This window comes from Dysidea avara, chromosome 15 (assembly GCF_963678975.1).
Source record: "Dysidea avara chromosome 15, odDysAvar1.4, whole genome shotgun sequence".
NCBI lineage: Eukaryota > Metazoa > Porifera > Demospongiae > Dictyoceratida > Dysideidae > Dysidea > Dysidea avara.
This window is the reverse complement of record NC_089286.1, coordinates 13720265-13733801: the sequence shown is the minus strand read 5'-3', so window position 1 is coordinate 13733801 and position 13537 is coordinate 13720265. Positions and strand designations below refer to the sequence as shown.

The 13537-nt window shown below is 39.3% G+C and overlaps 1 long non-coding RNA gene across 1 annotated transcript in view; it reads right to left on the bottom strand.

The window, feature by feature from the left end:
* Positions 1-549: 549 nt before the first annotated feature.
* LOC136245055 (uncharacterized) overlaps positions 550-13537 on the bottom strand; it is a 39789-nt gene continuing 26801 nt past the window's right edge. Inside the window, exons 4-5 of the long non-coding RNA XR_010695719.1 lie at positions 825-894; positions 550-764 (exon numbers count right to left, since the gene is read on the bottom strand). This is a non-coding gene — a long non-coding RNA (uncharacterized lncRNA). The remainder of the gene's footprint in view (positions 765-824; positions 895-13537) is intronic.

Genomic DNA, 13537 nt, shown 5'->3' with positions numbered 1-13537 from the left:
CTTCCAGTACTTGTACAGTTTCCCACCAAATAAGATAGAAAATCTGAGCAGTTGGACGAGCGAAGTAGCATCATGAGTGCTCACAAAGGGGTGGAGGGTGGGGGGGTGGCGGGGAAGGCAAGAGATAGACCTCAAAATGGAGGCAGACCACGATTGGAGATAGACCTCAAAATGGAGGCAGACCACGATTGGAGCCCAGACACGAGATTACAGGGCCGTGCTGGCTCCTTAGTGGCTGATATGTAGCAAAATCAACAGAGAACATGTACACGTCTAGCCAACATTGTAAGGCTGTCCACCAGTAAACTACTGATTCTTGCCAAGCCAGGTCCTTCACAAGGCCTAAAACCGCCATTTCACACTCCACACCACCCAGAAAAGACGTCTGTTAAAACCAGCCTCGTGTAGTTTGAGTAGTGCTGAGGGTCAAAACTTGTAGTACGATAGTGTAGCTATCTACTGGTGGTGTTAGTTTGATTTTGCCTGATGTGCGATTTGGATCGGTTCTGTAAAATCTGGTCACATATTGCCCGCATTGTTGTTCCAGTATATTGCAACATAAGAGATCTATTATATTTGAAACAGTACAACTATGGCATGTATTGGTTTAATTTGCATTAACATAAATACACTTCTATTACATGTACACTGCATAATATTATGAACACACAGAATGCTTAAATAAGCAACATTGTAACTGCTGTATTGCTGTTTGATGCAGTGCTGCTGTAAAAGAGTCCCTTTCCATGTCTCCTTGGAATGACCTGTTAGTTATATTTAATGGCATACTCAACTCAGTGCACTGTATATAAACTATAGCTTACCTATGTAACAAGCATCAATGGCCTGTATCATTAAACTGTTGAAATCCCATCATGTCACAATATTTTTAATCTATTAAATAAAATGATGTGGGTCACTAATATCCACCACCATGAATATAGACTTGCAGTTACTACATAATACAATACATGTACAGATATACATACACAGTACAGGACATCAATTTTATTTTTATTTAACATATGACTTTCAAAATGGAAACATCACGGAGGATTTTAAAATTATGAGTTGTCTAAATGTGACCGAATTTGACAAAACAAGGCTTCCACACATCCAATTCTCTGACTTTAACCAACTGTAACTTGACTATACAGCAAGCTATTGACGTAACATTTTCACACAATTCTTCCATAGCATGGTAAAATACCAGATCAAAATGTAAAACTAATGGAATACTCCTACAACGAGTTATGGTGCTTCAAAGTTATAGAAGTGGATGTGTGTGGAAGCCTTGTTTTGTCAAATTCGGTCACAAATTATATGTGCAGCTTGTTGGGATAACTAGCTACTTTTCTCTGTACTGTGACTATGTTACAACAGTAGTTACATAGTATCTAATAATCATGCATTAAAACCAAAACACCTACTCGGGGAATTCGAAGCAGTGGAAATGGAAACAGAAAATAGAAACCGGAATAGGTTAAATCTTCATTTTCATGTATACACTAGGGTAAAACCATTGCTTAGTCGCCACCTCTCAAAGACCACCTCATTACAAAGACCACATTGTAATTAGGTCTCAAAGATGCCAAAAGGCAGCCTATAATGACCACCTCTTTACAAAAACTGAATGCAGGGCCGCCCACAGGGGGGGCAACTGGGGAATTTTGTCCCAGGCCCCAGCCTAAAAGGGGCCCCAGGAGGCCCCATGAAGGGCCCCCTGAATATCTGTTTAAAAGATCGATATACTCTAATAGAGCAGTCAGATCTAAATACTCTAATAGAGCAGTCACAGTATTCTTCAGAGGAGCAGTGTAGCAAGCTTATAGATAAGGAGATATGGTTGGTGATGGGTAGTTATTGTCATTGCTAGCAAGCTGTGACCTTCTTTTTTTTCCTTTTTTTTTGGTCTTCAACTTACAGCTTGGGTGAAGGGCCCCACTTTAACTCTTTGCCCTGGGCCCCTTAATTTCTCTGGGCGGCCCTGACTGAATGTAATAATGAATTTGTACAATTACATGATCCCAACCCATTACTGTAGCAAGGAATACTCCAGGACCTTTACTATTATGTGTAAAATATGTACGCCCCAGAAAATTAATGGTGTATCCCCTCTTTATGACCCCATGTAAGGTCAATATCATACTCCATATTTTGGTCTGATCAGACCATCTGTACCATAAATCAGTTGATCGGTTTGTAATGGATATTCTCATAAAGTGTTGTAAACTATAACTGTATCAAAGAAAATGCAGTCTCAAAAGATGACCATAAGTACCTATCATTTTCTAGGTGTGTTAGTGAACAAGTCATGCAATACATGTTTGTAGCTTAGCTATGAAATCTTAAGAAGTGGTCTTTGTAAAGAGGTGGTTGTTGTAAGGAGGTAGTCACTGTAATGTTCTTGTATATAAGTGTGCCTTTGTCATCTTGTGACCTTGTACAGAGGTGGTTTTTGTAATGAGGCAGTCTTTGGGAGGTGGCCACTAAGTAAGTGTTTTACCCTAATATACATGTCATGAACATTTGACTTTTTCCGTTTTCCATTTCCATTACATACAGTTTATTCTTCCCCCGGGTGAAATGCTAACAAACAAGGACATGAAAGTAACTACATGTAGTAACCTAATTTCTAGTTAGCTAACTTTACAAAAAGTAAGTTGCATGGGATATAAGGAATTAGTTAATATTTCTACCCCTATACCAAGTTTTTACTTCAATATTTTGTCACAAAAGTTTCAGGTTATTTGTATGCCAGCCAATTTCACTTGGTAAACAAATGGCATATACTTGCTGATGACTGTCTTACACATCCTAAAATGGAAATAAAGTCTATCTGCTTCAGTTTACAAGAAGTGCCTCCATGCAGACAATATCATATACATCAGACTAGGCACTCCAAAAGATGGTATGTTTTAATTCTTGAGTATATACATTTCTCACAGAGTTTGGGATAGCAAGATAACTAGTCTATTGTGGCCACGTGTACACAAACTACTGAGGAGTTGTGGTCGTAACTGTAGTCACACCAACTCAGCATTTTCTTTTGATATTTGTAATGAAACTCAGTACTTGTCATGCAGATCTTACAACATGCAAATATAAAATTGTTGGATGTATACCCATTCACTTGCCTGGACTTTTGGATTACTGGACTAGAATACTGGGCTGGATTACTAGAATGGACTACTGGACTCAGGTTAAGTTTGCTCAAGTACCTTTTCAACTATTATACATCATTAGCAATATACATGTACACCACATTCTCAGTCTTGCATATTAGAGGCACATACAAACTGTAGTCTTGTCTATTCAACAGTATGAGTGCATAATTAAGAGTTTGAACTCACTAAATGTACATAGTTTTTCACTAATATGTACAGCCTTACCTGCATGCCTGTTAGATAGAGTGAGCAAGTGTGTGTGTGTGTGTGTGCATGTGTGTGTGCATGTGTGTATTTCCAGGCCAAGTGGCTAGAGCATCAGCCTGGTGATGGAAAATTAAGATTCTAGGTTTGATTCCTGGTTACACCAATTGATATTTTGGGTTTCCTTGAGAAAGAAATTTTACTCACATTACTCCAGTCTACTCAGCTGTTCAATGGGGACCTGGTGGCCTGGTGTCACTGGGGAAGCAGCTCACCCAGCTGTAACATCAATGCATAACTGGTAAACTGGGGAAGCAAATGCCAACTGTCCATGTATCACATAGTGGGTGAAAGTCCATATATATTGGACTTCAGGTGCCCATACCTTCACCTGCGAGACATGGTACAACCTTCTACAGGTTACTAGTCCTGTAAAAGTGTTTGAGATACTTGTAGGTAGTGCATCAAAACTTTTTGATGGGATGTTTGGGCTTGACTGCACCTACCTATGTACCAGTATACCATCCATACCTGATAAATTTCTGAAAAATGCTTTGTTTTTTAGCTTGAAATTACAACCTATTATATATGATTTTCATGATACCAACATTTGTATACAACTACAACATTGTGTTATTATACTGGCTATTGGTATATCAATTAATGATTACAATTTGTGCAAAAAGATTGAAGGTATAAAAGTTGGAGTGTGTTGTGGAAGAAAGACTGGAAAATATTTTATAACATAAACATGTTTCTTGCCAACAAAAAGCTAAGTAAAAGTAAGCAACGGTGCTATATTAGTTTAGCTTTCTTTTAGAATTAATATGGTGTAATATAACATTGCAATAAAGATGGTTCAAAGGTTCCTCTTTATCGTGGTCCATTTATATGCTAAGGGATACTTTGACACCATGATTAAGTGTCTATTATTAACATTATTAACAGGTTTCACTGCTAATTGATAATCAAACAACAAAATGATTTGTTACGTGGAAACCTGTTAATGTGGACAGTTGGGAGGCCTCAACTTCACCCGTAAAGTGATCTAGAAAACCAGTACGTTTAACTATCAGGATACTTTGTGCTATATCACTCGTGAGCTTGGGGAGAGTGATGTTTTAAAGACTGGTACTACTTTGACAGTGATGTATACAGCACTAATTTTGTGCATGGCAAGTTACTTAAACACCTGATTTAAACTAGCTAATGGTCTGCTGTGATGTAAATTTACTGTACTTATCATTTGACATGAAAGACAGGTTCATGTTTGTGGGTACATTCTACCTGTTTGTGTATAATATAGTATATCGATTTTAGGTGGTTTCTAAATGTTCTAAGGCAAATAGTCTGGATATTTCATTGTTCGGATACAGCACTTTTCTTAATGCGAATGACCAAATAATATACTGTATACATACAAATTTTTGAGGTACAGTATGTAATTTTCGGGATTGATGAATTTCAGGATTTTCGTGGTTTTATTTTTGAGGATCAGTCGTTTCTCACTGAGGTTATCTATTAGACAGCATAGAGCTAACCATGATAATTGTCAATTTTCAAGGATGAAAATGTCACGGAAAGCAACTGCGAAATCCACAAAAATTACGTCCCTTGAAAATTTGGGTGTGTACGGTAACCACGGAATGTACAGTTCTGTTAATTCATCCTCCGCAACCCCAAATGTATGGCATAAGGCACACAAACACAAATGATGACAACCAAGTTAACTTTAACTGTTTAGTCATTTAGGCCAGGTGTGCAAACCTGGAGCTGTTGGAACCTCAATTACAACAAAAGCGAGGCTAGGAAATTCCCTCACCTTGTCTTGTCTACAAATTCACAAAAGGGGTACTGATATTAGCCACATCACCAACAGATGTTGTTTTATCAGGCCCACAATAAGGATTTCAGCAGCATGCACACACTCACAGAAAGCAAACTTATTTTTGCTGACTAGAAAAAACAAAAGTGTAGGAGCCGCTACTTTACACATGCAGAATAATAGCCATGGTTTCCTATTTATGTTAACAGTTTTGATTCATCCCACAGCTGCAGGGTATCATGTATGTCTTTACATTTGCTGTTAGTAGTACTTAAAAGTATATAGCATGGTTGCTGCTTATTGAATAACTTCTGTGCTGTTCACAATCATTGGCAGCACATGGTGTGTTTAACATCATCAGCTACTGGCTGATAGAAGTACCATGTGTGACAGGTGTCATAAGTTGAGTAAAAATTATTGTTCTTAGTATAATACTTCCTTACTAGCAACATATCGTAGACAGTTATTTATATTGATTATACAACAAATGACTGAACAGCCATAGATAATAGAGCTGAAATTTAAATTGCTTCTAGCACAGCAGGATTCAAGAACACTTTCTGACATAGTATCACTGCTCTTTAAGGTATTTGGGCACATATTCTATGATAAGTTACACCTGTTGTGTCAGTTATATTTGAAATGGTCAGGTCATCTGACCAATACACATGCAGGCCTCCTTTCAGGTCCCCTGGTCGAGCTGGTTTAATATTATTTTAGACAACATCATAGCTCATTTTGAGGTTTACTAAATCACTTAGTTACCTACACATGTCCAGTTAGTCACATGCATGCCCTCAAGCAATTTTGTACATGATAAACAATTACAACACAAAGACAAACTGTTAATCTAGTAGTCCTTCGGTAGCACCGTTATACTGCACTTGGGATGCTACAGCCTCTAGTCTTTGAAGTTACTAAATTACTTTGTTCTCCCTTGGTTTTGGTGTCTATCTATTAGTAATAAGTAATACTATTCTTTTCACCATGTATTATTAGTAACAAACTGTGTAGCCCAATGATGATTCATTTTCAAGTTGTCCACTTACATTGCAAATGCAGGAAGGGGGTGCCACTCGAGTTGTAAATCTGTGGCCGTGGTCAAACTCTAAAGTTAACGGTCAAGGCTATAAAATAGTGGATCAATGTTCAATGAAATAGAGTTTTAGACCCAAACTATACGTAACTGGAATCAAGTTTATGGAATTATACATAGCTCACAAGATGTAAGGATCTCCAAGATGTTTCAAAGCTTAAGCATCAGCAGACATTTCACTGTGATTACAAAGATGCTTTTCTCACAGTTATTGGTAGCACGCACCAAGAAGTTGCTATACTATGTTAAAAAGGCAGGTATACAAAATTATAAAATAAACAGTGGTCAAGAAACAATTAAGCCACAGGCCAAACACAATAAGCACTGCAAGTCACAGGTCAATGAGAAATTTTGCTTGGTCAAGACTTTGACTGTGGTTGCAGATCTATATCTGCAGCACCTCCCTACATGACACCCCCTTGTGCATCTAGCATGCTAGAAATGCAGGTCACATCAATATAACATATACAGCATGCTAGAAATTCTATACAGATTACATGGCACAATGGACTGTTAACATATAATTTGGGAGGTCATGGATATTAATTTACATGGCACAAGCTCTCTAATTCAAGCAAGGAATATGACTCCTACTCATTACCAGGGTCTATCACACATATAGAAACTTTTGAAGGAAATTTCCACTTGTAGAAAATGTCAGATGTAGGACTGGGACTGCAATACTCACAAAATTTCAATATATAATAAACTATCAACAATCCTTTCCGTGCTACAATACCACTTTAGAATCACCTCCCTGGACTCCTTAAATTGAATAACGTGCTACTATATAATCTAATCAAAAACAGCCAAGCTGTAAAAAAAAGGTGCGGCCCCCAAAAAGGCCATGGTGAAAAAAGATGTGAAACCAAGGTGGCGGCCAAGAAATGGCTGTGATGGTAGGTTAATGGTTAAATTTTAATAACGACAATTCAGGTGAATTTGGTGCCAAGACCAAGTGGCACAAAATTCACCTGAATTGTCGTTTTTAAAATGTAACCATTAACCTACCATCACAGCCATTTCTTGGCCGCCACCTTGGATTTCACATCTTTTTTCACCATGGCCTTTTTGGGGGCCGCACCTTTTTTTACAGCTTGGCTGTTTTTGATTAGATATCACTTCTTTTTGTATTTGTATACTGCAAAGCTGGCCTATGGCTGGCTTTGGGGCTTTTTAACCAATGTGTTTTTTTTCTTTACCACAGGAAGAAGAAAAGAACTTAAAGAAGATTTGTAATACTTCAATTATTTTTGATTTTATTAGTAATTATACAAATTATATACATATATTTATTACATGCCCATTATTCCCCACAGGATATTATTTTGCAGCTGATCTCTCTACAGGGTGACTTGAAATGTAGCTGAACTATATACAGGATGGTTTCTTTGTAGCTGAACTCTCTACAAGGTGACCTCTTCTAGCTGGTCTATCTACAGGGTGATTTGTTTGTAGCTGAACTCTCTACATGATGGTTTCTTTGTAGCTGAACTCTCTACAAGGTGACTTCGTCTAGCTGAACTCTCTACAGGGTGATTTTTTTGTAGCTGAACTCTCTACAGGGTGATTTGTTTGCAGCTGAACTCTCTAAATGATGGTTTCTTTGTAGCTGAATTCTCTACAAGGTGACTTCGTCCAGCTGATTTCTCTACGGAGTGATTTGTTTCTAGCTGAACTCTCTACAGGTGATTTGTTTGCAGCTAAACTCTCTACATGGTGGTTTCTTTGTAGCTGAACTCCCTACATGATGGTTTCTTTGTAGCCGAACTCTCTACAAGGTAACTTCTTCTCTACAGGGTGATTTGTTGTAGTTGAATTCTCTACAAGGTGGTTTGTTTGAGGCTGAACTCTCTACATGGCGGTTTATTTGTAGATGAACTCTCTACAGAGTGATTTGTTTGCAGCTGAACTCTCTACATGATGGTTTCTTTGTAACTGAACACTCTACAAGGTGACTTCTTCTAGCTGATCTTTCTACAGGGTGAATTGTTTGTAGCTGAACTATCTACAAGTTAACTTCTTCTAGCTGATCTCTCTATAGGGTGATTTGTTTGTAACTGAACTCTCTACATGATGGTTTCTTTGTAGCTGAACTCTCTACAAGGTGACTTCTTCTAGCTGATCCCTCTACAGGGGGAATTATTTGTAGCTGAACTCTCTACAAGTGATTTATTTGCAGCTGAACTCTTTATGTGATGGTTTCTTTGTAGCTTAACTCTCTACAAGGTGACCTCTTCCAGCTGATCTCTCTACAGGGTGATTTGTTTCTAGCTGAACTCTCTACAGGTGATTTTTTGCAGCTAAACACTCTACATGGTGGTTTCTTTGTAGCTGAACTCTGCACATGATGTTTTCTTTGTAGCTGAACTCTTTACAAGGTGGCTTCTTCTAGCTGATCTTTCTACTGGGGGTTATTTGTTTGCAGCTGAACTCTCAACATGGTGGTTTCTTTGTTGCTGAACTCTCTACAAGGTTGTCGTATCTGCCCGGTAATAATTGCACGCTTAAGGATAATACTTTTATCTTAGACTACACAACAATAAATACATGGTACAAGACACTATATTTATACTATAAAAAGAAACCTTAAATAGCATGTTTACCAAGTACAAGGTGCAATACAAGTCCATAAATAGTGTGTTTACTCTATTACATACAATTAACATAACCATAAGAAAAGCTGCTAATACATGTGTTAATTACTTAGCTAAGTACAAAAACAAATCAAAGTACACAGTACAACTTAGCTAAGGATTCTGATTACTACATTCCTCCCTTCTTAATTCTGAAAACGCTCTGGAGGCCTATGATACCTTTGTGAGCGGCGAAGTTCAGTTGGTGCACTTCCACTGGTACGTGGCTGCTGGGAAACTGGAATAGGAATGTCATCAGTATCATAGTCTTGATCAGGACTACAGTCACCTTGTCTGTTGCAAATGTGATCCGCATGTCTTCGGAAAATTTTACCATCTGATAATTTGATCTTGTAAGAGTGCTCACCACTGGTACTAACAACAGTTCCTGGTAACCAATTGCCTTTTGGTCCCTTGTTAAAACCACGAACCATCACTAAGTCATTATGTTGAAAAGTACGCTGTTGGGTGGTTCTGTCATGTTGTGACTTCTGTCTATGTTGCTGCTGTGAAACTCTGTCTTTTAGGCTAGGTACAATCAGGTCCAGGTGTGAGCGAGGTCTCTGTTTCAAGATTAACTCTGCTGGAGCAACTCCTGTTGTTGCGTGAGTTGAAAGTCTGTAATGAAAAAGAAAGCGTGAGAGTTTAGTTTGTATTGTACCAGTCAACTGCTTCTTCATTCCAATTTTGAAGGTCTGAACAGCTCTCTCAGCTAAACCATTAGAAGAAGGATGATAAGGTGCGGTCTTAAAATGGCGGATGTGATTTTGCCTTAGAAATTCAGTAAATTCACTGCTAGTGAAACAAGAGCCATTGTCTGTCACAATCACCTTAGGTAACCCAAATCTGGCAAACATTGTTCTTAAATGTTCAACTGTTGCTTGAGTAGTACCAGAACTGACAACCTCTATTTCCATCCATTTAGAATGGGTGTCGACAATAACTAAAAACATTTTTCCCAGAAAGGGTCCAGCATAGTCTAAATGAATTCTCTCCCATGGGTTTTCTGGCCATTCCCATGGATGCATTGGTACAGCTGGGGGAGAAGGCTGATTGACTTGACACTGGTTACACTGTTTTACTTGTGCTTCCAAGTCTGAATCAATGTTAGGCCACCACACATAACTATGAGCCAAACCTTTCATCTTAGAAATTCCTGGATGACCTTCATGAAGCAAAGCCATCAACTTCTCTCTTCCCTGCTTAGGTACCACGATCCGATTCCCCCAGAGTAAGCAGTTGTTTTGAATGCTGAGCTCTAACTGTCTTGATTGATATGGTTTAAGTACTGAATCAACTGCTCGTGGCCAGCCATGTTGCACAAATCTGCGTACTTTGGACAACATAGGATCTCAATCAGTCCATGATCTGATTTGGTCCACTTTTACTGGAGAAATCTCCAAGCCTTCTAACAAGTACACTAACTCTTGAGGCATTGGTACTTCTTTTGGCTGCACTGATAGTGGCAATCGGCTGAAACCGTCAGCATTTGCATTATCCTTACCAGGCACATACTGCACTGTGTAGTTATACGCACTCAGTGTTAAACCCCATCGTTGTATTCTTCCTGATGCCATCACCGGAATATCTTTTCTCTCTCCTACGAGGTGTTGTAGGGGTTTGTGATCTGATTTAATTGTAAAATGTCTTCCAAACAAGTACTAGTGAAAATTTCTGACTCCAAAAACAATAGCAAGTGCTTCCTTGTCTATTTGTGCATAATTTTTCTCCGCAGGTGCCAGAGAACGTGAAGCAAAAGCAACTGGCAGTTCATCATCTCCAACTTGGTGAGACAAAACTGCACCAATTCCATAAGGGGATGCATCACAAGCCAAAATCAGTGGTTTGGATGGGTCATAGTGTGTCAAGACACTTGAAGATGTCAACAAAGCCTTGGCCTTCTCAAAAGCTTTACGTTGCTTTTCTCCCCATGACCAATGATGCTTCTTCTGTAGCAAGCTGTACAAAGGAGCAAGACATGTAGAAAGGTTAGGTAAGAACTTGCCATAATAGTTCAGTATGCCCAAAAATGACTTCAACTGTGACACATTTCTTGGGGCAGGTGCTTCAGAGAAGGTTAACAATAGCTCTAACCTTCTCTGGAATTGGTTCCAGTCCCTTAGCTGATATTTTGTGACCAAGGTATTCTACCTCCTGTAGCATGAAAAAGCATTTATCAGGCTTTAATTTCATACCTGCTGAAGTCAATTTCTGCAATACTGCTGACAAATTGGTCAGGTGCTCTTGGTCATTCTGTCCAGACACCAAGATGTCATCAAGAAACAAGCACACTCCTGGAAGACTCTGAAGAAGTGTTTCCACAGTCCTTTGGAATATGGATGGAGCAGCTGAAACACCAAAAGGAAGTCTGTTGTACTGGAACAATCCTTTGTGCGTGTTGATAGCCACAAGCTTCTTTGATGCATCATCTAAGGGTATCTGCTGATAAGCATGGGCAAGGTCTAGTTTTGAAAATCTCTTTCCACCAGCCAATGATGCGAACAAATCATCTATTCTAGACAAGGGGTAGCTGTCCACTTGGGAAGCTTGGTTAATTGTAACCTTGTAGTCTCCACATATCCTAATTGAACCATCTTTCTTTAACACAGGAACAATTGGGGCAGCCCACTCAGAAAATTCAATAGGTTCGATCACACCTTGTTGAATTAAACGGTCCAGTTCTTTCTCAATTTTTGCCTTCAAGGCATAAGGTACTGCTCTGGGTTTGTGAAAACGGGGTTGCGCTGTAGGATCCACTCTAATTGTAGCATTAGTTCCTTTTAAACCTCCAAGTTCTGAACTAAAGATGGTTGTGTATGTATCAAGAATACCCTGCAAGGACAAAGAATAACATGCATGGTTAACACAAAATAAGTTAGTCCAGTCCAAACAGATCTTCATAAGCCAGTCTCTTCCCAATAAGCTTGGTCCACTCCCATTTGCGACCACTAATGGTAACTGCTCAGTCTGATCCTTATACTTGACTGTGACTATAGTGGAGCCTTTGACACCTATCTGTTCACCACTGTAAGTTCTCAACTTGACACTGGACTTCTGGAGAGGGGGAGCATCTTCTGGTGACCACAGACGATTGTAAGTTTCTTCACTGATAATAGAAACTGAAGCTCCGGTGTCTACCTCCATTTCCAAACTAGCATTGTCAATACTCACTGACACTAGAAGTGGTTTCACAGATGTGGCTGTGACCTTGTACATGGAGTAATCATCTTCCTCCTCCTTTACTATGTGAGTAGGACGAGACGTGGTACCATCTTTCTGTTGTGGGTGGGGCTGTCCTTTTGGTAAGGGTTTACTTTTGCACACACGAGCAATGTGTCCTTTCTTCCCACATTTGCGGCATTCCGCAGTCTTAAAACGACAATCAGCTGCCTTGTGTTTCTCTCCACATCGGTAGCACGGATTCTGTGTACCATGAGTCTTCAGCTTGTTAACAGGGACAGGGGACTGTAAATCTTTCACATTCTTTTCTGCAGATTCAGATGCCATAGCTATCTCGAAAGCCTTTTCAAAGGTGAGTTCCAGTTCTGCTAGAAGTCGGTGCTGGATTCTGGAATCCTCTACTCCGCAAACTAGACGATCTCGTAACATATCGTTGAGGGTAGTGGCATACTGACAGTGTTCTGCAAGCTGGCGTAGCTCTGCAACATAAGCTGCGACTGATTCTCCTGTACGACGATTACGGCCATTGAATCGGAATTTCTGCACAATCATTGACGGTTTAGGATCATGATGCTTCTGTACTATGGTGATGAGATCCTCGATCTTGAGCTCCATTGGCTTCTTAGGGGACACCAGATTGCAAATGAGCCGGTAGGTAGCTGGTCCACAGACACTGAGGAGTATTGCTCTCTGTTGGTCTGCATCCTCTATCTTGTTGGCTGCAAAGTACTGTTCGAGACGCTCGACGTACACTGTCCATGTTTCTTGTGAACTGGAAAACGCTGCAATGGTGCCATGAGTAGCCATAGTTATATCCTCGTCGCCACTGTCGTATCTGCCCGGTAATAATTGCACGCTTAAGGATAATACTTTTATCTTAGACTACACAACAATAAATACATGGTACAAGACACTATATTTATACTATAAAAAGAAATCTTAAATAGCATGTTTACCAAGTACAAGGTGCAATACAAGTCCATAAATAGTGTGTTTACTCTATTACATACAATTAACATAACCATAAGAAAAGCTGCTAATACATGTGTTAATTACTTAGCTAAGTACAAAAACAAACCAAAGTACACAGTACAACTTAGCTAAGGATTCTGATTACTACAAAGGTGAATTCTTTTACCTGATCTCTCTACAGGGTAATTTGTTTGTAACTGAACTCTGTACAAGGTGCGTTTTTGTGGGTGATCTCACTGCAGGTTAATTTGTTTGTAGCTGAACTCACTAAAGGGTGATTTGCTTGTAGCTGAACTCCTTGCATTGTGTCTAGTTTCTAGCTGATCTCTCTACAGGGTGATTTGTTTGTAGCTGATCTCTCTACAAGTTGATTTGTGTGTAGCTGATCTCTCTGCAGGTAGATTAATTTGTAGCCAATCTCTGTACAATGTAATTTGTTTGTAGCTGAACTGTCTAT